This window comes from Myodes glareolus, chromosome 5, assembly GCF_982192425.1.
Source record: "Myodes glareolus chromosome 5, mMyoGla1.1, whole genome shotgun sequence".
NCBI classification, from domain to species: domain Eukaryota; kingdom Metazoa; phylum Chordata; class Mammalia; order Rodentia; family Cricetidae; genus Myodes; species Myodes glareolus.
Window position 1 is genome coordinate 110,939,621 of NC_142030.1, and position 11,959 is coordinate 110,951,579.

General features: G+C 38.1%; 1 pseudogene; it reads right to left on the reverse strand.

The window, feature by feature from the left end:
• Window positions 1-902: 902 nt before the first annotated feature.
• LOC146895026 (small ribosomal subunit protein eS10 pseudogene) lies at window positions 903-1,343 on the reverse strand (annotated as a pseudogene).
• Window positions 1,344-11,959: the final 10,616 nt, after the last annotated feature.

Below are 11,959 nucleotides of genomic sequence, written 5' to 3' on the forward strand. Positions count from 1 at the left end.
CAAAGGATATTTGGAGATTCGAGTCAGGAAAAAAACTGGCAACCTTCCTTGATCCCTATATAATTTAGTCATTTTATTTACTCTTCTCTCTTGGATCCAATCCATACACAAAGGAGAGGAAGGAACCTCTGGGGACTCTAAGTACACATCTCATTAAAATGACAGTCATGCGTTTAATTTTGTTAACACATATTCATGTGTATTAGTTTTGCAGAGGGATTGTTTTCTATCCTAGCTACGGATAGACCCATTTCTTAACTTTCAAATGGAAGGGTAAACGCTGATGAAAATAAGAGAAAAAAAATTGTCAGGTAGGTTGGTGAAAGACCTCAAAATAGACAGTTCTCCTGGTCATTAATATTTTGATTCTTTTGGCAATTTTGTCCTGACCAAAAGCCAGGAAACTCAGAAATGTTTAGGGCACTAGTCTCTGCTAGGATTTCATGAGAGTTTCATTTGTTTTGTTTTTGCTTGTTTTAATTCCCTATCTACAGAGCATCCTCATGCACACAGGGAAGCTCTGTGTGATCAGATACACTATCGGCCTTTGGAGGAATATAAGAACCTCCACTACAGTCCCAGAGCTAAAGAGGTGCATGGAAATATGTTGAGGAGCTGTGGCTGGCGCAGCAGGAATGCCTAGGCTACTCCTGCTGACTCAGCCTGGTAAAGTCTTGCTAACCCTAGATGAAGATTCACAGCTGTACCACACTCAGGATGCCTCACACAGGAGGCCAGCTTGTTTGCTTTCCACAATAAAACCCCCCTTTAAACTTTTTTTTTTCACTTTTCTTTAAAGTTTATTCAAAACAACAGTCTTAAACCTCATTGTGGTGGCTGACCACGCCCACGACCCTCCACACACTCCCCCCCCCCCCCCCACCGTGAAAGCCAGCCCAGTCTCAGCTTTTTTTGTCCGCACTAGAGGGCACAGCACTCCTTCTGTAGATGTCTCTGTCTGCCTACCCTCTTGTAAATCTTGCCGGGCACTCACCCTCTGGTCCTTTGGGCCGAGGCCTGCCAGTTTCCGGACGGCTACGGCACGGAGGGCAGGCACGATCTCCGGAGGTAGGTGGAGATAATCACGGAGATACTAGATGCCCTCATTCGTAAAGTATCAATAGAAGTGTCTGCAGGCAAACTGCTCCTTCACGTAGCCTCGAGACTTCAGAGACTGCATGGCCTTCATGACGTGAAGGTTGGGCACGTTGTTGTCTGCCAGCTCGGGGTGTTTGGGCAGATGGACATCCTTCTTGGCAACCATCACTCCTTCCTTAAAAAGGAGCTCATAGATGGCAATCCGGTTCTTCTTGGGTATCAACATCGCGGCGGCTGCAAGGTCCAGGACGAAGGCTGGAAAAGCCCCCCTTTAAACTTTTATCTATAAAATCCTCCTTCTGAAACATGCTTCCATCATCTATGAAATACATTCACTTTTATGTGACAAAAAACAGAGAGGTCACAGAACAGAATCAGATTTTTACTCTTGACTGACCCTAGTCTCCTGAATGACACTCACCTGAGATAAGAATGGCTCTCTCACTGGAAGAGCTCAATTTCCATCCCTCATTTTTTCATTATAGGCCTTAAGGTCTCCTGATCTTTAGGGAGTTCAGATCATCATGTCTTCATCCAGAAGTAACTCAGATCTCATTTTTTAAACTGAAGTCACGTGAGAGTCAATATGAAGTTTTAAAATAAGTCTACAAAATAACCATGATTGTGTTTATTAGAAATGAATGGCTTTTCCTAGAGTCCACCATTGCTATGTCTAACTTTTCATAAAACATTAAAACCTTGAGGAGTCATAATTGAGATGCTTCCTCCTGTCTTTCATGTGGCATTTCACTCTCTGAGGATGGTATTTCTACCTTCCCTTTCTAAAAGTGTGTGTATTACTAGGGATACAGAGGGTGGAATCCAGAACTGATTATGTGGACCAGTGTCCAACCCAATGAGAAGAAGACTACTAATTGTCTTAATAACCAATAAGGTTTTAGTTATAACTATCCTGACAAGAAAAATGAAATCCAATAAGGAAGCAAGACCAAGCAGGCTCACAGGTACCTAGAAGAATGGAGCCAGTGTTTCTCTCCTTGGCCTGTTTGCACAGTAGTGATTACTTTACAATCCACCTACTCTGCTTGGAGAAAACATAGGTTTGGGGAAAACTATAGCTTCCCATTTCATATCTTTGATGTGTCTGTATGTCATTGAAACAAATGAAATGCACATTAATACAGCAGTTCAGTTGGAAAAAAAATCTGAATTTGGAAAGATTTTACCTGAGTAACCCTTAAAGGAACCAGTGTGCTTTTGTTATTCTACTTTGTGAGAAGTAAGAAGAAGATCAAAAACAAGAACTCTTAAATGGTTGAGCATAACAGTGAAATTAATTTAGTTATCTGAGTATGTGGACTTCTGTATTATCACAAGACAAATCACCCACAAAAAGAAAACATGTGAATAATCAGTGTACATGCCAAAATCATGACTCCCATCAAATACACACGCATGCCTGTGATCTGTCAAGAGGTAGACCTGTGAACACAGCATAGAGTTTTCTTTCTTCCTCCATTTTACCTCATCCTGTATGCTCCCTAGGTGACAGTGGCCTGCCAGACATCGAGTGATCTTTCAAATTATGAAAGGAGAACTATGGAATAACTCTCAGATCCTGATTCAGAAAAGAACTGTGAGAAAGCATTTTCTTTTGCTCATATGGTTTGATGTGGGATTACCCTCTGCATACTATGAATACCATTGGTGAATAGTTGTCCTGGCCTCTTGATAGGGCAGAACTTAGGTGGGGAAAACTAAATTGAATGCTGGGAGAAAGAAGGTGGAGTTAGAGAAAAACCATGTAGCCCCACCAGAGACAGATGCTGGGGACTTTACTTGGTAAGCCACAGCCACGTGGAGATATACAGATTACTAGATATGGGTTAAATTAAGATATAAGTGTTAGCCAATAAGAAGCTAGAGTTAATGGGCCAAGCAGTGATATAAATAATGTAGTTTCTGTGTGAGTATTTTGGGTCTGAGCTGCCGGGCAGGCAGGAAACAAGTGGCCCTCCCAACAACAAATTGTTGCCCAAGTGGCCAACTGAAATCCACTTAAAATCTGAGAGGGCTTTAAAAGGAATTCTAGCACACACACACACACACACACACACACACACACAAACCTCCAAAGTTTAGTCTCACTTTTTTTTTTCAGCTGGTACCTTGCCACAGTTCCTTTAGGAGAGGTTTTCATTATTTGGCAATAGCAGAAAAAAAATTCAGTTTTGAAATGTCAGCTTTCTGGGCCATGCTGCCAATGCAACCTCTGGCTCTTTTAGGAAGCTGAGCATTTTAATGGGGTTTGTGAACAGAGTGCTACAACTTGCTTAATGGAAACATAGACTGGCTGTGTGCCTAAAAATGGGGATTTGATCATGACTCTCAGAGGCAGTGAACAGCTCCACCATGCTGGACTGGGCAGGGTAAGCAGGCAGTGCAGTACTTGACCTAGCAATGACACAGCTTGGGTTTTTAAGAAGCGCTTAGTATTTTAAGAAGTGTTTCTGGACAGTAAAGAATTACAGATACACAATAGGACAGATTGAGGAAAAAAGGACCTTTAAATGGGTCACAGTGTTGGATAAATATATGTAGGCTTGGGAGAGAGAAGAAAAAGACAGTTACAGACAGTTATAAAAAGAAGTAATTTTTTTTAAAAAAAGGTAGTCTTTAAAGGGACAGAGTACAGACAGTAATATATTAAAGGAGTAAAGATAATAAAATAAATATTAAAAAGTAATAGACTAAAAAATTAATAAACCACACAAAGATGGAAAATATATATTATTGTGTTTTCTTTGAATTTTTTGACTAATGAGCTAAGTACAGAGAGAAATTTAATTGTACAGACTGTTAAATTAAATCAGGATATATACTCTAAAGGTATCTTTATTTCAGTATTTGAGTCTACAGATATGTTGCTTTGGAAAAGAGGTTCGTCCTTTATTTCAGGAAAGGATGGAAACCTATAAATTGCTTCCAGACTAATGTGGTTTGATGGAGCAAGACACCCAGAAAGGTCACTGGGAACACCTCCAAAAATTATTTTGTCCAACAAAATGTGGGAAGCAGTTTGGAGAGAACTATGCCAAAATTCCCTAAATGATTATTTGAAAATATTTGTTTACATTTAAAGGGGGCTATGCTATGAAGATTTGCATTGGTATAGATCTTGGTCTATTGATATAAATTTTACATAAATTTTATTATCTTTATATTTCTACTATTGATTAAGATGTCTGTGGAGTTCATTTAAAAATATAATGTATAATTAAGAAATATAGGTAAATAGAGAGTAATCCATAATAGTCAAACTTGCAGCCATGTTAGTTAGATTTTCTAGATGGACAGATAAGTATTTCAGATAGATAGGTATTCCTCAAACCTTTCAAAGACAACAGAATATGGCAATTAAAATTTTTAAGAACTGAGGACTTTTAATGACAGTGAGACACATCTGCTCCTGGCAGCATCAATTACTTCTAGAGGAAGTTGGGCACTGAAGAGGTTCCTTATGGAGTTTAGTAGCCATTTGGGCAAGAAACTGCTCTTGCCTGGATTGTTTGATGATATACTGTGTGAACTGGACATGCAGGACCCTCAGAGAAATAACTGCTGAACTTGCTTAAAGGTGAAATGATCCTTCGGGATTCCTGCTTCATGAAAGAGATGGCCAGACATTCTGCAAGGCACAGAAAAATGTGACTGACAATCTGCCAATATAGGTGGAGCAGTCTTTGAAAGTTCCTGCTTTCTGGAAAAGTCTGCTGAACACTATGGGCCTGTAGGCTGGAGATGGATGCTCTAATTATACAGAAGAACTTTGGGTGACTGTCCAGGCAGCATGGTGTCTCTGTCAATTCTAGAGTTTTGGAAGTTCCTTATAATGCACTTTCTGTTTACTTAGGTAATATATCCTTTTGGAGTCGTTGATGGAATTGAAGAATTTATAATTATAGGTATAGGTTTCCTTACTTATGATAAAAGTTAAAGTAGATATAAATATTATAACTGTAATTCTTGCTTGATACCTGTTTTGTTGTAGGTAATTTTACTATATTAAAGTTAAAACCTTCCTTTTCATTTAAACAGAAAAGGGGAGGTGATATAGGATTTCCCTCTGTATGCTGTGAATGTCATTGGTGAATAAAGAAACTGTCTTGGTCTCTTGATAGGGCTGAACTTACATAGGTGGGGAAAACTAAACTGTATGCTGGGAGAAGGAAGATGGAGATAGAGAGAAGCCAAGTAACCCCACCAGAGACAGATGCTAGGGACTTTACTTGGTAAGCCACAGCCATGTGGAGATATACAGATTACTAGATATGGGTTAAATTAAGATATAAGTGTTAGCAAATAAGAAGCTATAGCTAATGGGCTAAGCAGTGATGTAAATAATATAGGTTTTGTGTGATTATTTTGGGTCTGAGCTGCTGGGCAGCTGGGAAACTAGCAGCCCTCCAAAGATGATGTCTTTGACAAGACACTTTGTGATTAGTTTAATAAAGATTTAAATGACCAATATCTAGGCAGGAGATTTAGGTGGGACTTCCAGAAAAAGAGAGGAAGAAGAAGAAGGAATCAAGGCATGTGAAAAAGATGTGAGGAATCTTGGAGGAAGAAGGATGGGTGGTACATTACAGAATGTAGATTAATAGTAATGGGTTCATTTCAGTTTTAAGAGCTAGTGGGACAAGAAGAATCTAAGGCCAAGCATTCATAACTCATAATAATTCTCTATGTCTCTATCTGGGAGCTGGTTGGCAACCCAAAGAAAATTCTAGCTATGATTGATCCCAGATAAGAGTTAAATATTTCATATTAACTTATTTAGTTAGTTACTATCTATGTGTATTTGCTCATATTAGCAAGTGTGAATATGTTAGGACACACATTGATATCATAGGATGAAAACTTTCAGAAGTCTGTTCCCCTTTTCTACTACATTGTTTATATTAATCCATCTTACTGACTGCAACTGAGAGTTTGGGAATAGATTATATGATGAAGTAAATTGATAGAGGCAAACATTAGCTACTTAGCTCATCGTTGTTTGAAGTATCATGATTAAAAGAAATTCCTGCCTGATTTTAGTATCTAGATTGCAAAACTTTTGAATTCCCTGTATAATAAGGTGATAAGAATAAGATGTGTGTGTTTAAAACACGCACATACACCCCTGAGCTTGTCCTAATTAGGTAACCTTTTGGAAGTTTGTTGCCAGAGAAACCTGAGGGAAAGAATGCCTCATACCCATCCTCTGCAGAAAAAGGGACAAGATGGAAATTAACTCAGGTACCTTTAGCCAATAGATACCATCAGTGGTGACAGTACAGACACAGCTCTGACACCCTACCCTAAGCAGCCTCATAACTCATTATCTCTTGGATTTTTAAGAACATTCACTCAGGCCAAACTAAAACCAACACAGAAAAGGATTTTAGGGTGAGCTGTGTTAAGAAAGACAAACTAAGATTTTCTTAAAGACAGTTTAATATAGACTTAGACACAAGAGTTACAAAAAGAGAGCTGCTTAGGAGAAAGTGAGAAAATGTCCAAGAGTATGGACTTGGGCTTCTTCAAGAAAAACGTTGTGGAAAAAGATATACTCAAGTATGAAAACAGACTGCTCAAGGGAGAAGCAATGAAGTGTCTTAGCTTTTGCCACATATACCATTTTGATAACTCTCAGATGATCTCTTTAAAGGTTGCTAAGCCACCCCCTTTCACTCTTTTCTCTGTCCTCCGATAAGTGAGGTAAGTGAGGTGACTGCAGAGAGGTCTCAGATGGGATTATAATCTAATAAGGTTTAACCCTGAGCCATCTGGGTTAATAACAGGGTTTCTGGTGAGAATCATGGCGTGCCACAGCATTACAGCTGCAAAGGGAGAAGGGCCTTCGGAAGTTATTAATTGCGGTGGAATTCTTCCTTTTCTACTGGTTTCCAGGTTGAAGGACTTCTTTTCTTTCTCATGCCCTGAGAATTTTTCTTCTCCCTCCATTTTTTCTCAGTACTTACACGATGCAGTTTGTATAAAGCCCAGAAACACTGAAGTTGGGGAACTTCAAATTTGGTGAACATGTCCAGGTGCTGCAAAGATGGATAGTAGGGTTTGCAGAGAATTCAGAATCTTCGCATATAGCGAGCCTGTCCTGTCCATCATGGCCTGTGTGTCACTGCTCTTCTTTGGTACTCAGCCTCAGGTAACTAAAGTGTTCATCGAGTTTTGTACATATGCATTTTTTTTCCGAGAAAATTGTTTTGAAACAGGAAAAAACTTTAGGCAAACTTTCAACTTTAATGTCAGTTACTCAATAGCATTTCCATAGCCATTCTGATGGAAAGACAGGCTTGTAGAACTTAACCCTATGCAGTCTGAGCCATTGCTGAGAAGTTAATGTTGGAGATGAATTAAGTTAAGGGATTCCCCGTAAGTTATTTGGGAGTTGAGCAATGAATTGAGGGTTTTCCAGAAGTTACTATGTAGTTGAGCAATGAATTGGGTGAAAAAACTCCCACAAATTGGCTTACAAAAGCATTGACCATTAATGCAGTTAATAGCCACATGATAAGAAAACAATGCTATCCAAAAATAAAGAAAAGATAGAGATGGCTCATTGGGGAAAGCAGTTGCCATATTGGTGTAAGCATTTGATTCAAGGATCCATAATCCAGATAACTGCTGGAAAGGATACTGCATCAAAGAAGGCTGGGCAGAGTACTGCATTTCAGTATTCCTATTGCTCCTACAGAAAAATGGGAGGCAGAGACCAGAGACATCTCAGATATCAGGACCCAGATACTATGGTACACAGGCAGCAAATAGCAAGAGAATATCTGACACAGGGTAAAAGACAAAGACTTATACCACTGGTTGTCCTCTGAGTAGGAAATTCACACAACCACCTTCACACACACACACACACACACACACACACACACACACACACACTCACAGAGGGAGAGAGAGAGAGAGAGAGAGAGAGAGAGAGAGAGAGAGAGAGAGAGAGAGACATCATACACACAATCATGAAATAAGTAATTAATCTATTTCTAGAAAAGAGTTTGGGGAGAAAGGAGCCAGAGAGTTTCAAATCTCCCAGCTGGACAAAGTGTCCTAACAGGCATCACAAGGGACTGAGATTGGAAGAAGAAAACCTAAATAACATTTAAGAAATAAGTCATCATTAATGCATTCGCTTAAAATATTTTCTGCTCAGTCTTAAAAATAACATGTGAGTCTCTTCCTCGAAAAGCTAAGACCATACAAACGAGGAGGCACAGGGTACAAGGATTGGATCTGCATTCCTAGGCGATAGTTTGGGACAAGAAGAAACAAACAATGAGCAAACTCTTGCTTTAAATGAGTACATGATCATAGAAAAACTTATTATTTGTTTTCCACATGGATGGAATTTAATTAAATCATCTGTTACATGGGTGGTGTAAAGATTAAAAAGTCAAACTGGCTGATAAGATCCTGTGAATGAACAAGAGCACAGCAGGGAGTCTCAGACATGCTGAGGATCCCCTGGGGATTGTCTTGTTTTTGGCTCTCTTTATTTTCCCCTTTGTATTTATGTCTTGTAACATATATTAATTATGAGTTATAATTGACTTCATGTGTCATGCTTATATAAGTATGAAATAAATTCTGATTATATTTACCACTCTGTTGCCTTCTATTGTGTATCAATCATCTTTCCTACCAATTCCTATCCTCTTTCCAGTATGTTCCCCTCCACCTGTCTGTGTTTTACTTTTGGTGACTCAATCATTTCCACTAAGGTTACTTCCTGAGTCTTGGGGATTGTGTACAACTGGCCAACTTACCAGTAGCTATACCACTGAAGAAATATTTGTCTCTGCTTCCTCCAGCAACTGCCTGTAGATCCTCAGTGATGGTGGGGCCTCATGTAGCTCATACCCTCTTTTCTTTAGATCAGAAATCAGATGCCAATGGAAATAAATTAAATGAATATAAGTTTCGTAGAGATTCAAAGAAAGCTCCCAGGGAGGAAAAAACACCCTGCCTTCTTCATTTCTTTCAACTTCTCATCTTGATTTTAACTCTGTATTTGTCATTTATGTGTATATATGTGAGGGTACCCAAAGAAACTGTTAGATCCAGTTGAAGTTAAAGGTTTGTAAAAATTTTTCAATATGATGCTGAAAAAATTGTAACCAGTCTTCTGTGAGAGCAAGCACTCTTAGCTGCTGTGCCATCGCTGTGACCCTATTCATCTTTCTTTATTCCTTCCTTCCTTCCTTCCTTCCTTTCTTTCTTTCTTTCTTTCTTTCTTTCTTTCTTTCTTTCTTTCTTTCTTTCTTTCTTCCTTCCTTCCTTCCTTCCTTCCTTCCTTCCTTTTTTCCTTCCTTCCTTTCTTTCTTTTTTTTGATCAATGAATTTTCAAACCAGTTATAATTGCAAAAGATTAGTTAGTTAAAGGTAAACATTTTAACAAGACAAAGGTTTGTAGAGGAAACACACAAAAAATGCATGCCCTTACTAGCAGATTCTTTATTCAATCGTGCCCAGGATCTTCAAATTTCAGAGGAGAACAACTTGCAGATGAGTTATTGTGCTTCCACTTTACCCAATTACTATGCTTTAGGGGAAAAAGGTGAAGGATAAAGTGTTAACTTTTTAAATACATTTAGTGTAAACATATTATTATAATTATATCCTATGAACTATGGAAAACCACGTTCTTTTAAATATTTGATGGGCAAATATTAAACTTTTTGGTAAAAGGAATTATGATTATTTTGAACTCGTTCAATAAAACCTGGTGATAAATATATTTTCTTAAATATTACGTAATATTATTTTCTAAGACAATAAAGGTCTAATACCACTACCATGTAGTTTTTACATGTAATTTAAGTAGAGTCTCAGTGAAAAATGATGCCCTCTCAGTGGTAGTACAACTCTAAAAGGAAAGCACATGGAAACGTGGGAAATTACTGTAAGGTATGTACCTTCTTTGTTCATTTTATTTAGGCTCAATTTGTTTTTTTTTTTTTAAAGAATGATTCATCCACTTATATTCTATGTATGTGTGTAGGTGCCTGGATACATGGATGTCTATCACATTCATGTAAGTACCACATGAGTCCAGAGAGGGTGTCAGATCAGAATCTAATTCCTCTGGAAGAGCAGCATGTGCTCTTTACCCTTAGAATCATGTCTCCAGCCCAGGTGTTTTACTTTTTTTTTTTTAAATACTCCATTTTATTCTCTTAAAATTGTTCTTATTGAGCTATATTTTTGTCCACTTCTCTTCTCTCCCTTCCTCCCCCATCCCTTATTCCCTCTTCCATGATTCCCACATTCCTAATTGACTCAAGAGATCTTGGGTGTTTTTTTTTTTGTCTACTTTCTATGTAGATTAGATCCATGTATGTCTCTCTTAGGGGCTTCTTTGTTGTGTAGGTTCTTTGGGATTGTGAATTATAGGCTTGTTTTTCTTTGCTTTATGTCTAAAAACCACTTATGAGTGAATACTATAATATTTGTTTTTCTGGGTCTGGGTTACCTTATTTAATATGATGTTTTCTAAATTTATCCATTTGCATGCAAATTTCAAGATGTCATTATTTTTTTCCACTTTTTATAGTATTCCATTGTCTTATCTATTTTTTGGCCAAGGGTCATTTAGGTTGTCTCCACATTCTGGCTATTACAAATAATACTGATATAAACATAGTTAAGCACATATCCTGTGGCACTATTGAGCATCCTTGGGGTATATACCCAAAAGCGGTATTGCTGGGTCTTGAGGAAGTTCTTTCATAGATTTCTAAGATTTCTCCATACTGATATCCAAAGCAGTGGTACCAGCTTACATTCCCACCAGCAATGCAGGAGTGTTCCCTTTACCCCACATCCTCTCCAGCATAATTTTTCATCAATGTTTTTTATTTTGACCATTCTTACAGGTATAAGATGGAATCTTATACCATGTAAGTTGTTTTGACTTGCATTTCTCTGATGACTAAGGATATTGAGCATTTCCTTAAGTGTCTTTAGCAATTTAGATTCCTCTGTTGAGAGAGTTTTCTGTTTAGGTCTGTACCCCATTTTTTATTGAATTATTTGTTATTTTGATGTCCAGTTTCTTGAGTTCTTTGTATATTTTGGAGATCAGACCTCTGTCTGATGTGGGCTTGGTAAAAATCTTTTCCCATTCTGTAGGCTGCCTTTTTGTCTTGTTGACTATGTCCTTTGCTTTACAGAAGCTTCTCAGTTTTAGCAGGTTCCATTTATTAATTGTTTCTCTCAGTGTCTGTGCTGCTGGGGTTATATTTAGGAAGTGGTGTTCTGTGTCAGTGAGTTCAATTTTACTTCCCACTTTCTCTTCTATGAGGTTCAGTGTGGCTGATTTTATGTTGAGGCAGTGGTGATGCACAGCTTTAATCTCAGCACTCAGGAGATGACAGAGACAGGCCAATTTTTGAGTTTATGGCCAGCTTTGTCTACAGAGTCTTTTGCATTTTAAAATTGATTTTTGAGTTCATTTAAAATAGGAGCAGGAGACATAACTTAGTGGTACAGTGCTTGTTTCTCTTTGAAAAGTCTCTAGACTTACTCTTCATCATAATAGAAAGAGAGAAAGAAAGAAAGAAAGAAAGAAAGAAAGAAAGAAAGAAAGAAAGAAAAGACAGATAACAGAATGGTTAATCCCCAAGATATGAGAAAGAACACTGACCCAAATTATCCTGACAAAATTAATTAATGCAAGCAACTAATTAAATCAAGTTTTTTACTTTTTTACATGGGCTGTCTCTCCTTCAAGATGGAACTCAAGGGATCAGCATTGGATGGGAGAAAGAAAATGTTTGTATAGCTCAGGGGTATGGGTTTCCAATAGGGAATTTGACGGGCAAGG